The following is an 11,802-nucleotide window of genomic DNA, read 5'->3' on the forward strand; positions in this document are numbered from 1 at the left end:
TTCCATTTGCATTTACTTGCAAAATATCTGCTGTTATAATTCCCTGGCCAGAGCAGAAAAATCTACCATCTTTCCTGGCTGCATGTGATATCTGGTTTAGTTTTCATTTCCAGGATTCTGGGGGTGCTCCGGGGCTGGAGCACCCAGGGGGAAAAAATGGCAGCGCCCAATCAGCTCCCCCCCCATGCCTCCCACCCGCCGGCATCCCCGCAGATCAGCACCTCCCCCCTACCTCCCCACACCTCCTGCCCACCACAATCAGCTGTTTCGTGACATGCAGGCAGGAGTGAGGGGGGAAGAGTGAGAATGCGGCACGCCTGGGGGGAGAGGGCGGAACCGGGCAGGAAGAGGCGAGGTGGGGGTGGAGCAGGGGCAGGAAGAGGCAGGTTGGGGTGGGGCCTTGGGGGAAAGGGTGGAATCCAGGCAGGGCCTGGAGCAGTGCCTGGGATTGAGCACCCTCCTCCGGCATTTTGGAAAGTCAGCACCTGTGCCGGGATATTTTCTTTTCGTTCTTGGCCATGTGCTATCAAGCTGTGTGCATTCCAACAAAAGATTGTGATCCCCAAAGTAGTCATATTTCACCATTAACCTCATTCATAATTGCATGAATATCATGATTCATTGACAAATTGCTAACATACAAATATTCCTCCATTGCCCTTGCAATAATTTCCAATTTTTTCTAGTTTTTTTTCTCTGTTTGTGATGTACTATTTATCATTTCTACCATAAATGCAATAAACCTTTCTTTTTTCACTGCTCGTGTAGCATCACCTAATCCTTCCACAGCATTTATCATATTATCTGTAGAATGAGGCTGTGGCTGCCGTTCCCCTTCTCCTGGGCTGATTGTCTCTTCCCTCGCCACCTGATGCTTTGAGCATCTCCTTCGCGCTTCCACATAAGATATGTTATTAACAAGTTTTGTCTTTTGTATCTCTTTAGCCTGTCTTGCTGCAATATTGCCTGACTGTGATTACCACCACAGATGCTCCCTTTCCCTTCTATTCAGTTTTCATAGGAATGCTATCCCCAACATTTACCGCATCTTGTTTTCCCTTTACAAACAGTTGCCACATGTCCATACCGCTGGCACTTACAGCATCTTAGAGGAGGGCTGGATATATGGCTTGGTTCTGAATCTCTAGCATTTAAATGCCATCAGCACTTCTCTGGGTGGTGTGTTTTCTCCCCCTGGTTTATTAATTAGTCACATAGGAGAAGACAAAGTGTTAGTTGCTTTTTGTAATTTCATTGTTGGTCAACTCTAATGACACTCCATATATTACCCCCTTTATTTCAGTCACATACTTTGGTAGCTGGCAACTTATTTTAACTTTCCCCAGTGTTTTAGTGTTTAGGAATTTATCAGCTGGCTCTTTGTTTTTAAACTATCCCCATCTCACAGCCTCCTGGTTCTTACTATATCACTATGCCTTTTTTAATACAGTCAGCTGCTTTCACAGGTTTAGCATCACCTAATCTTATTTATTTGGCTAAGGGTCTTACAGTTATAACATTCTGGTTTATTTTCTTCCTTGGCTTTGGTTTTTTGCTGATATCATCATCATCTGCTTCTGCTTCTACTCTTTTCGTGTTTTTCCCACTTTGTATCCATTCTCCCTCTCGAACAGACTCTTCTTCAGCTTCCACGGTGACGTCATTTGGGGGTCAGAAAATCCTCCATCTCCCTCAGAGAAAACCCCAAAATGCAACCCTTTTTTTCTTTACTGCTCAGCCGAGCCAGGCTGGCTCAGCTCAGCTCAGTTCAGCCCAGCACCACCTTGACTGAGCTGTCCTGCGCCCTTTTAAGCTCCACCTCCATTGAGAGTATTCCCAGCTGGGCAGAGCCTCCTGTGATCAGAGCTGCTGCTTAACCCTCTGTGCCCCAGGTCGCGGTTTGTGCACCCCATCACAGGGAGAAGATTAAGAGCTTTGGTTTCACAATGTGGAACTTGAGTGCACGGCTAGACATCCCTGAGGAGATATTAGAGACAGGCCAAGATTCGAGTCTGAACAGAAGGAGACATGTCTGGAGTCGATTTCCATTTCATTTACTTCAATAGGACGTGGGTTCCTAAGGCCCAGAGCCTCAAAAATATTTAGGTGTCTAAGTCCCAATGACTTTCAGTAAGACTTAGCTTCCTAATAGCCAGATAGGTAGGTGCCTAATGGGATTTCCAACAGCACCTCAACAGATTAGGCATCTAACTCCAATTGAAATCAAATCTTAGGCACTTATCTGCAGCTTTAGGCACCTAACTAACGTTCTAAATCTGCCCCTTAGGATATGTCCACACTGCAATAAAGATCCACAGCTGGCCCAGTTCAGCTGAGTTGGGTTTACAGGGCTCAGGCTGCAGGACATAAAATTGTAGCACAGACGATCAGGCTCTGAAATCCCATGGCGATTCCACAGGAGCCCAGTCTCCAGCCCAAGCCCAAATGTCTACACTGCAATTTTATAGCCCCCAAGTCACCTAACCTGGGACACATTTTATCAAAATGTAGACATACCCTTAGGCTACTAAATCCCTGAGCCATTCTGAACATGTTACCTCTAATCACAATAGAAAGCGTCAATGCAAACTTTCCCACACACTGCCCCATGAATGTACCTCAATCCTGACTTAGTTTGTTTGATTTCTGTGGAGTTAAATAGAGGTGAAGCAGAGGTAACACCATAATGAATCATGCCCCCAGTTCTTATTATGCAAAGTATTTGATTTTCCAACCTAAACAAAAACATGTAATTGGTTTTCTAGTTTCCTAGAAACTATTTTCCTCCTTGTAGCACTGATTTTATTTCTCTACTTTAGAAATAAAAAAAAATCCTTCAAGGCCTAAGGAGAAGACTTATAAATTGCTGGCTGTACATATGGAATTGAACCTTACACTAATCTATGGCTTGTTTTATTTTTTATTAGAAAACTCCTGGGAAATAAACATATTTAATAATGGCTGTGCCTGTTATTCTGGTTCTGATTAACATTGGGAAAGCTGCAGCTTCTCTGCATGAACGGTGTTTTCAGAGCAAACCTGGGCAGGATCCAAAACTCCTTTTTGTTAATTTGTCAGGGTGGATTAGTTTTTCAGCAGCCCATTACTGGAATGCAGCCAACCTGGCTTCGGTCTTCACTGTGAGCCGTCGGCGATGCTGAGTTGACAGCAGCCATAGGCAGACACACCACAGACGTGGGGAGTAGCTGCCAGAGCCGAGTGATGACATCTGGAGATCAGCTTGTTGTTCAAGAGCAGTATTTGGTGCACATATTTCAACAGGGCCCTTCTTCAGCAGGAGCAATCAATTTGGTTGCTGTTGCTGCACGTTTCCTCCAATGAATTGGCCCCAGAATTTTAACAATTGGGCCTTAGATAATATTTGTCCTCGGGTTGTAGTTCTAATGGGATACAGGGCATGAGAATATATATTGCAGCTGTTATTTTAGGCCCTTGATACCCAATCCAGCTGGCTACTGTGAGTCTCCTGTGAGATACTGACAGCTCTCCACTCCCTTTCATGTCAGGGCGATCACGCCTTAATGACTATTTTTGACTCAATGGAAGTCTAGGGTAAGTCCAGTGTTTGTATCATTTAGGTAGCAAAGGAAGGGTCGGCCCAGCTTCCTTCACTGAAACTGCTATTCAGCCACCCACATTCTTGGCATTGTATAAACATGTAGTCAGAGACAGTCCATGCCCTGGAGAGCTTACAGTCCGAGTAGAAAAATGAAACGGTGGGAGGGGGAATAGAAAGAGGTTAAATGACTTGCCCAAGGACATGCAGCAGGTCACTGGCAGGATCTGGGATTAGAATCTAACTACCAGTGGAGTATGTCACATTGACAACACTGGAGAGTGAAGCTCCAAAGAGGTACAGAAAAAGCAGATGCAGCAAAAGGTTTCTGAGGCTGTCCTGGCTATAAGCCTTAACCCTGAACCTGAAGAGACCTCAGTTCTTATGCTGGAAGATCATTGGGCCTTTCTTCTGAGACTACCTAGAAGAGAATATACCTTTTGACAGCAATTATGGTGATGGCAAAGGAGACTGGGTAGTGGTATGAAAGCTGTGGGGTGGTAAATATTAACAGCATTAATATTCTATTTGTGACATCATTGACAGGTGCATATACAAAGCCAGGTCTGGCTGTGGTACAAAAGGCATAGAACAGATTTAGTTCTAACAGGGGAATCTTGAGTAGGCATGGAGAGGTTATTTTACCTCTGTATTTGGCACTGGTGTGACTGCTGCTGGAATATTGTGTCCAGGGCTGATGCCCACAATTCAGCAAGAATGTTGACAAATTGGAGAGCGTGCAGAGCAGAACCATGAGAGTGATCAAAGGATTCGAAAACCTGCCTTATAGGAATAAATTAAAGAAGCTCGACCTATTTAGCGTAACAAAGAGAAGGTTAAGGGGTGACTTGATTACAATCTATAAGTATGTACCTGGGGAACAAATATTTACTAATGAGCTCTTCAGACTAACAGAGAAAGGTATAATGTGATCGCAGGGCTGGAAATTGATGCTAGACAAACCCAGACTGGCAATAAGGCATACATATTTAATGGTGAGAGTAATTAACCATTGGAACAAGTTCCCAAGAGTCGTGGTGGATTCTCCATCAATGACAATTTTAAATCAAGACTGGACGTTTTTCCACAAAAGATCTGCTCTAGGAATTATTTTGGGGAAGTTCTATGGCCTGTGATGTGCAGGTCAGAGTAGATGATCACAATGGTTCCTTCTGGCCTTAACTCAATGAATCTATGAATCTATAACATGGGGATTTCATTCAGTCGTAGATGATGCCGGAGATGAATATTTCTCACTGGTGCAGCCTCACTGACCACAATGAAGTTTACTAGATTTCATCTGTGTGTGTACGGGCAGATCCTCAGCTCATGTAAGCGCACATAGCTCCCCTGAAGTCAATGGAGCTACACCTGTTTATACCTGATGAGAATTTGGCTCTGTAATTTGTTTGTTTTTTGTTAATGGGTTGATTCGATAGGCCTGATTCTGTTCCCATTTACACTGTCACTAAGCAGAAGGAACTCTATCTGAGAGAATGGAGCTAGTATGGTGTACAAAGCAATGTGAGAAGAGGTCCTTTGTCTTCTCCTTTCATTTTATCCTTTATAACGGAAGGGATGGCAAAGAGCCCTTCCATTCCATGCACATGCGCGCTGGGAAGAAGCTTTCCAAGACATGTTTATTTTCATAAAAGTATTTTGCACAGATCAGCATGCACATTGGAAGCCCAAGGACATGCATGCAATCTATCAGCAAGTACTAAAGGAAATTCAGTGAGTCGTGACTGGGGTGTTGACGCTGGGAAGCCAGTAATTTTGAACATGTGACCAAAAGTGTAGTGTAGAATGTCACTCAAGGCCTGATTCTGATCTCACTTACCTGAGTCAATTGAGTAACACTTTAAATGCAATGGCATTACAACGGTGAACTGAGATCGGATGTATGAATCTGAAATACAAGATCTGGCTACTTAATAAATAATAGTACAGTTTAAGGTGGTTTCACAGTAGAAGTGTGATATGAGGAAAGAGCTAAAGGAAGTCAGGTAGAGCTTGCTGCTCTGAGCTAGAGAGTGAGCAGAGACAGAAGTTAGAGAGGGACTAGACGTGTTAGGTCATTGTATGCATCTCCTGCCAATATAGGATTGTTCCCATCCCATATAGCTTCCAGAGCATTGTCCAATCTAGTTTTAAATGACTAGCAGGAATGCTTCCAAATTCCACCACAACCCTTGGTGAGCTATTCCAATAGTTAATTACCCTCACTGTTAAAAATTTATGCTTTATTTCTAGTCTGAATTGGTCTAGTTTCAAATTCCAGCCATTGGATCTTGTTATACCTGTGTCTTCTAGATTGGAGAGCCCTCTATAACCAAATTTCTGATTCCCGTGTAGGTACATCAAATCACCTTCTCTTTGATGAGCCAAATAGTCTCTGCTTTTTGGTTTGGCCACCGTATTCTCTCACTTCCTGCTTTAAATTGTTATTTACAATAGCAGAGGTCTCTACCAAGTTCAGGACCCCATTGTGCTAGGTATTGTACATACCTATATTGAGAGACAGTCCCTGCCGTGAAGAGTTTATAATCTAAACAGAGGAAACAAGCAAAGAATGGGAAGTATTATTATCCCCCTTTTTACCGCTGGGAACTGAAGCTCAGAGAAATGAAGTGATTTGCATCAGGTCATATAGGTAGGCTGTGTAGCTCTGGGAATTGAACCAGATCTCTAGCATCCCAATGAAATGCCTTTAGCACAAGGGCAGTCTTGACACTTCTCACCTAAGAGATGGGTCCATTTCAGTAGTGGGAGATGTGAGTCCTGTACATGCATAACTGGTAAACGCCATTGAGAACCCCCAGGGTAAAAGAAACTGTATCATTATAAGGTTATACTTTTCCTACCTTTTGAGCAGAGCTTTCCATCAGGATTAAGAAAACCTGATGACTTGTAGGCTGGAAAACCATAGTACTTATCTGCCTGGCAAATAATGACTACACGTTATGTAATGTTTATAAAGCATCTCATGAAATGTTCATCACAATCCAATGATTGCTGGTAACCTATAGGCCCGTTAACAGTTATTTTGCCAGCACTGTCAGAAGGCAAAGGCAGAGAATGTGCCCCTTGGAACATAATGAACACACTGGTAAAAGATCAAAAAGAAAATTATTTCTGCTGTGCACAGCAAGGCCATGAATAAACCCAATGATAAAATCTCAAGCTAGACCCGCATGGCATAAGGAATCAGGGCTGAGGGATGAAATGGTTCATGAGCTACAGCAGTCTGGCCTTTGGAAATATGCAACTATAAATCATATGCCAATGTCTCTCTCAGCAAAGCTACTAGGTTTTGAGACAGCATAATCTAAAGAGATGCTTAGTGCTCTGCGGCAAGCTAATCAATACAGTGTCTATCCACTCCGGCCTTGTGTTCATCAATATTTTATATAAACAAATGGATGCTTATCAGCATTTAAAACTCGTTTGTATTCAGTAGTCTCAAAGAATGCACCGGGGCTTTCTTCTTTCCCAAAGGGACAGTAACAGATTTAGAGTTCCTCATGGAAACCAGACCTTAACATTACTCTTCCACGGCATCAATACATTTAATAAGTCACTGGTATTTGCTAACGGTTATCCTGGAAAATCCATCCCAGAGAGACATTGGCGAGTGTTGTTCTTAAAAGGCATCCTGTTCTGCTTCTTCTGCCTAAGCTACATTCTCAGTCTTCTCCCCTCCTGGGAACGTGAAATAAAGACACCTTGAGAATAGAAGCATATTTACAAATATCAGCGGCTTGTAATACTACGTACAAAGCTAAACCAGTAGCCCAGAGCCAAACACACGCTATGCTAGACGTCCAGCTACCACTATTTGCACTTGTAACTCCTTGCAGGGTCAAGGATTTGTGGGCTGAAAAATTGCACCCACCTGACAATTGGGCCTTCAGCCCATAAAATGGGAATATTTGTCAGCTTCGCTGGAGTGTTATGAGGCCTAAGTAAATATGTAATGGTGCACAAGTGTAAAGTATTATTAAATTAAGTCCATGGCAGGCATGGGGAAAGAATGGCAAAAGAAGCTCGTTCTTAGAAATGGCTGAATTGCTTTTGCTGGAAATAAATTCAGCCTGAGGCAGGCACCTGGCATGGGAAATTTCAAAGTTTGGCAAAGTTATAAATAACCAAGTCTTATAATGAGAAGTGTTCGGAAACCTTAACTATAGGCATCAGTAATAACCCCACCTACAATACACACACACACATACACCCATGCCTAAGCCTCTGACTGCCAGACGCTGGGCCTGGATGCCAGGGGGATGGATCACTTGATAATTGCCCTGTTCTGTTCATTTCCTTCGAAGCACCTGGCCACTGTCAGAAGACAGAATACGGATCTAGATGGACCATTGGTACTGGACCCAGTACTGCCATTCTTATGTGCCTAGAGAAATACGTCTTCCTGAGCAACAGTTTTAATGATTTGCCTGAAAGGTACGTTTGTCCAGTTTATGGGGCACTGGACTGGACGTTAAACAGTATGGGATGTACGCCTAGCTCTGTCACTGACTTGTCTGTGACCTTGGGCAAGTTACATCACCTCTCTGTTTCCCTTTTGTCCGTCTTTTAGTTTTTTAAGGTTTTCAGGGCAGGGACTCCGCCGTACCATGTAACTGTACAGTATCTAGCACAAAGGGCCTGGGGATGTTACTGTAAAACAAATAACTATAGGTGGTGTAGCCAGTAGTTAAGATTATAGCGATGCCTATAGTTTAACTTGCCCTTAATTAGTGGTTTTAATGGGGATAATTTAATTTGGCTTTAATGGGGATAATGCCACCACCTGTTCTCACAGCAGTGAGATAAATTCATTGTTTGTGAGGCACTTGGATGCAATGGGGATGGCACCAGACATGTGCCTAGGAGGAAATTAATAATTCTGTATTCAGTTCAGGGTTTCAATCGTGTGTGGTAAATAAGGCCTGGAGCTATACTGTGACGGAGTGTGCCTACCCCGCACTGGTTCAGCAGGGGTTAATCACACTCCGTGGGCCAAGGAGGCCACGCCCCCTCATTCCTGCTGGGCATGCTCCAGCTGGAACCAGGATATAAAAGGGAGCAGCTCAGTTCACTCTGGGGTGGCTGCTGAAGGGAGCAAATGTGCGTTGCAAGCTCCTGTAAAGGGACTGCCAGAGCGCCAGGATGCGAGGCTCCAGCCGACCCCCTGCCACCCAGAACTGCCAAGAGAGGAGAGACAGCGGAAACCCGGGACTATCAGCCTTGGAAGGACAGAAGGCAGTAGCCCAGGGGAACTGATCCGGTTGTGGAACTGGGGTTTGGCACAACATGTTTCAGAAGGATCCCTGCTGAGCTGGTGGCGGATATCCCCTCTTGGTCACTAGGCCACACTACCCTGCCGAAGAGGGTAGTTCTGTAGACTCTGGCCACTGGGACGCACTGCCTTGCAGCAAAGGATAGTCCTGTTGACTCTGGCCGCTGGGTCACGCTGCCCTGCAGCAAAGGGCAGTCCTATTTACTCTGGCCACTGGGCCACACTGCCCTGGGAACCAGGGCTGCTGTGGTGGCTCGGGCGATTGGGCCACTTGGGCCACCTAAGCTTTATTCTAATTCTCCCCCAGCTTTATACACCCTGCTGTGGTGTACCTACCCCGCAACACAGTCATTGAATGAGGAGGCTGAAACCAAACATTGAATGACGATTCATTCGCTCAGTGAGACTGGGTCCTATGGGGAAAAAATAGCATGTGATCATGTAATTAAAGGCTGCAACATAATGCATATGCAAAAGAGGGCTGAGCTTAGGTTGCAGAGGCAGCCTTAAATCTGGCATTTCCTAACTTTTGAGGGTTTGACTTTGCAACCTTAATGATGTTCTTTTAGCACAGTTATTTTTGGATGCAATTAATAATAATTTGCCTCAGCACAAGGCAACGCAAGGAAAATGTGCTGGGAAGATTTTTCACAGTCCTTTATTTCATGTCGAGGGTCGCTAAGACTCTGCCCAGAGGAGGGTGTGTTGATATCTGCATGGTTTATGACAGAGGAGATCATGAAAAACCTCAAAGGACCATGTAAAGCCGTCAGGGTGTTGATAGACACAGTGCCTAATTGGCTGGCAAAAGAGGCTGAGAGGAGTTAATGGACAGGTGCTGGTCTGAATTCCTTGCCAAGCTTTGAGAGGTGGAGTGCTGTACGTGACTGGAGTGAAGACACAGAATGCAGCCGGAGCACGTTCCAGCATCTCACTCTTTTTCAAGGGCCCAGAAAGAAGCAGTAGCTTGCCCTGTCAGCACCAACCCAAGCTCTTCTGTTTGTTTTTATTTCAAATGTCGCTTTGTCCATCAGATTTTGTGGCTTCTCACTGAAGCAACCTGTGGCAGGTTCACACATTGTGACAATTCTCACCAGAGCATGCCTGCGGGCATGGGTGTGATTGCATCACAAAGTAGTAGCTGGGGCACAGAACATAACAGACCTTACACAAAAGCAGCTAGTGGAGATTCTCCTTCAGGCCAAGTGGTTCTGGAGCTGAAAATCCTGAGTTCTAATCCTTGGTACCACACATGTACGGCTTAGCTGGCAAAACCAAAAAATTTCCGCAACCTGAATCAGGTTGAATGGTCAATCTCAAATTTTAGCAAACTGAAAATTAAAAAAGACAAAAGTCCAAGTCAATCAAAATGTGTCCCTTTTGACCATTGTTGTTTTTTTAACAAATACTTAGCTAACATTTTGAAACAAAAAGCCATTTTGAACATGAAAACCAGAATTTTTCTTTTAAAAAATGGCAAAACAAATGTTTTGACAATTTTGAAACTTTTTAAATCAAGAAATTTGGCAAAATTGATCTCTTCCCACAAATTTTAAGTTTTCACACACTGGCCGTCATTGGAAAGTTCCTGACCAACTGTAGTTACAGACATGGAATACTAGTGCAGGCCGCTCAATAATATCCATACAGAGCACTGCATAATCCCACAAGCAGTGGGGATAATTTAGCTGATGGCATGGTAATATGTGCAGTATGGTTTTGATACAGACAGCAGCAGATTAGTTGTACCAAAACCAAAGGCTTCAAAAAAGGATGTCAGGTGTAATATCGGTTTTGCATTTAATGAAGGGCAGTGTTCTCATTCCCATTGCAAATTCAAGCTTTGCTGTAAAATGCCCACAGTTCCTAGAGGGGTAGGGGAAAGGTGTGGGACGGGAAGGGACTTTTAGGGTTATTGAGCCCACTGTCTCATTACAGACAACCCCCTTATGTAAACCTATTAATAAACGTATCAAGCTCCGTCTTAAAACAGGTAGGTTTCTTACACTCCTCCCTGTTGTTCTTATGGGAAGGCTGTTCCAGAACCTGGTAATTTTAAAATCAAGACTTGATGTTTTATTTTGTTTTAAAATGCTCTAGTTCAAACAGGAATTACTTTGGGGCGGTTCTATGGACTCTGTAATACAGGCCATCAGCCTAGATGGCCCTATGAAACTTGTGTTTGTTTTTTCCCTGGAATGGGTGTATTAGCCACACAGCTGGATTGCTAGCACCACTGGCTGTGCATTGCTAGTGCCATTTACTGTAAGGAAGTAAATATACTTTACTCAGGTGTATAAGGCACCTTCCATTTTTATAGCCTTCCTATGAATATGCACGCAGTCTGTTATGTACCTAGCTCTGATATGCAGCAGCTGTACTGCACCAACAACGTTAGACAACAGTTTAGGTGGAGAAATAAAAAAAATCACTACCCCTTCCTGCTTCGCCACGTGGGCACCAATGATACTGCCAAGAATGACCTTGAGTGGATCACTGCAGACTACGTGGCTCTGGGAAGAAGAATAAAAGAGTTTGAGGCGCAAGTGGTCTTCTCGTCCATCCTTCCTGTGGAAGGAAAAGGCCCAGGTAGAGACTGTCGAATTGTGGAAGTCAATGAATGGCTACGCAGGGGGTGTCGGAGAGAAGGCTTCGGATTCTTTGACCATGGGATGGTGTTCCAAGAAGAAGGATTGCTTGGAAGAGACAGGCTCCACCTAAAGAAGAGAGGGAACAGCATCTTTGCAAGCAGGCTGGCTAACCTAGTGAGGAGGGCTTTAAACTAGGTTCACCGGGGGAAGGAAACCAAAGCCGTGAGGTAAGTGGGGAAGTGGGATACCAGGAGGAAGCACGAGCAGGAGAGCGCAAGAGGGGAGGACTCCTGCCTTGTACTGAGAAAGCGGGACGATCAGTGAGTTAGCTTAAGTGC

The 11,802-nt window shown here is 44.3% G+C and overlaps 1 long non-coding RNA gene across 1 annotated transcript; it reads right to left on the bottom strand.

Annotated features, from left to right (window-relative positions):
• Nucleotides 1-6,832: 6,832 nt before the first annotated feature.
• On the bottom strand, nt 6,833-10,182 carry LOC141984436 (uncharacterized). The gene is made up of 3 exons (XR_012638734.1): nt 10,038-10,182; nt 9,210-9,286; nt 6,833-7,302 (listed from the first exon to the last, which is right to left on the bottom strand). It is a non-coding gene; the product is annotated as an uncharacterized LOC141984436 (long non-coding RNA).
• Between the last annotated feature and the right edge of the window lie 1,620 nt (nt 10,183-11,802).

Source organism: Natator depressus, chromosome 3, assembly GCF_965152275.1.
Source record: "Natator depressus isolate rNatDep1 chromosome 3, rNatDep2.hap1, whole genome shotgun sequence".
Lineage (NCBI taxonomy): Eukaryota > Metazoa > Chordata > Testudines > Cheloniidae > Natator > Natator depressus.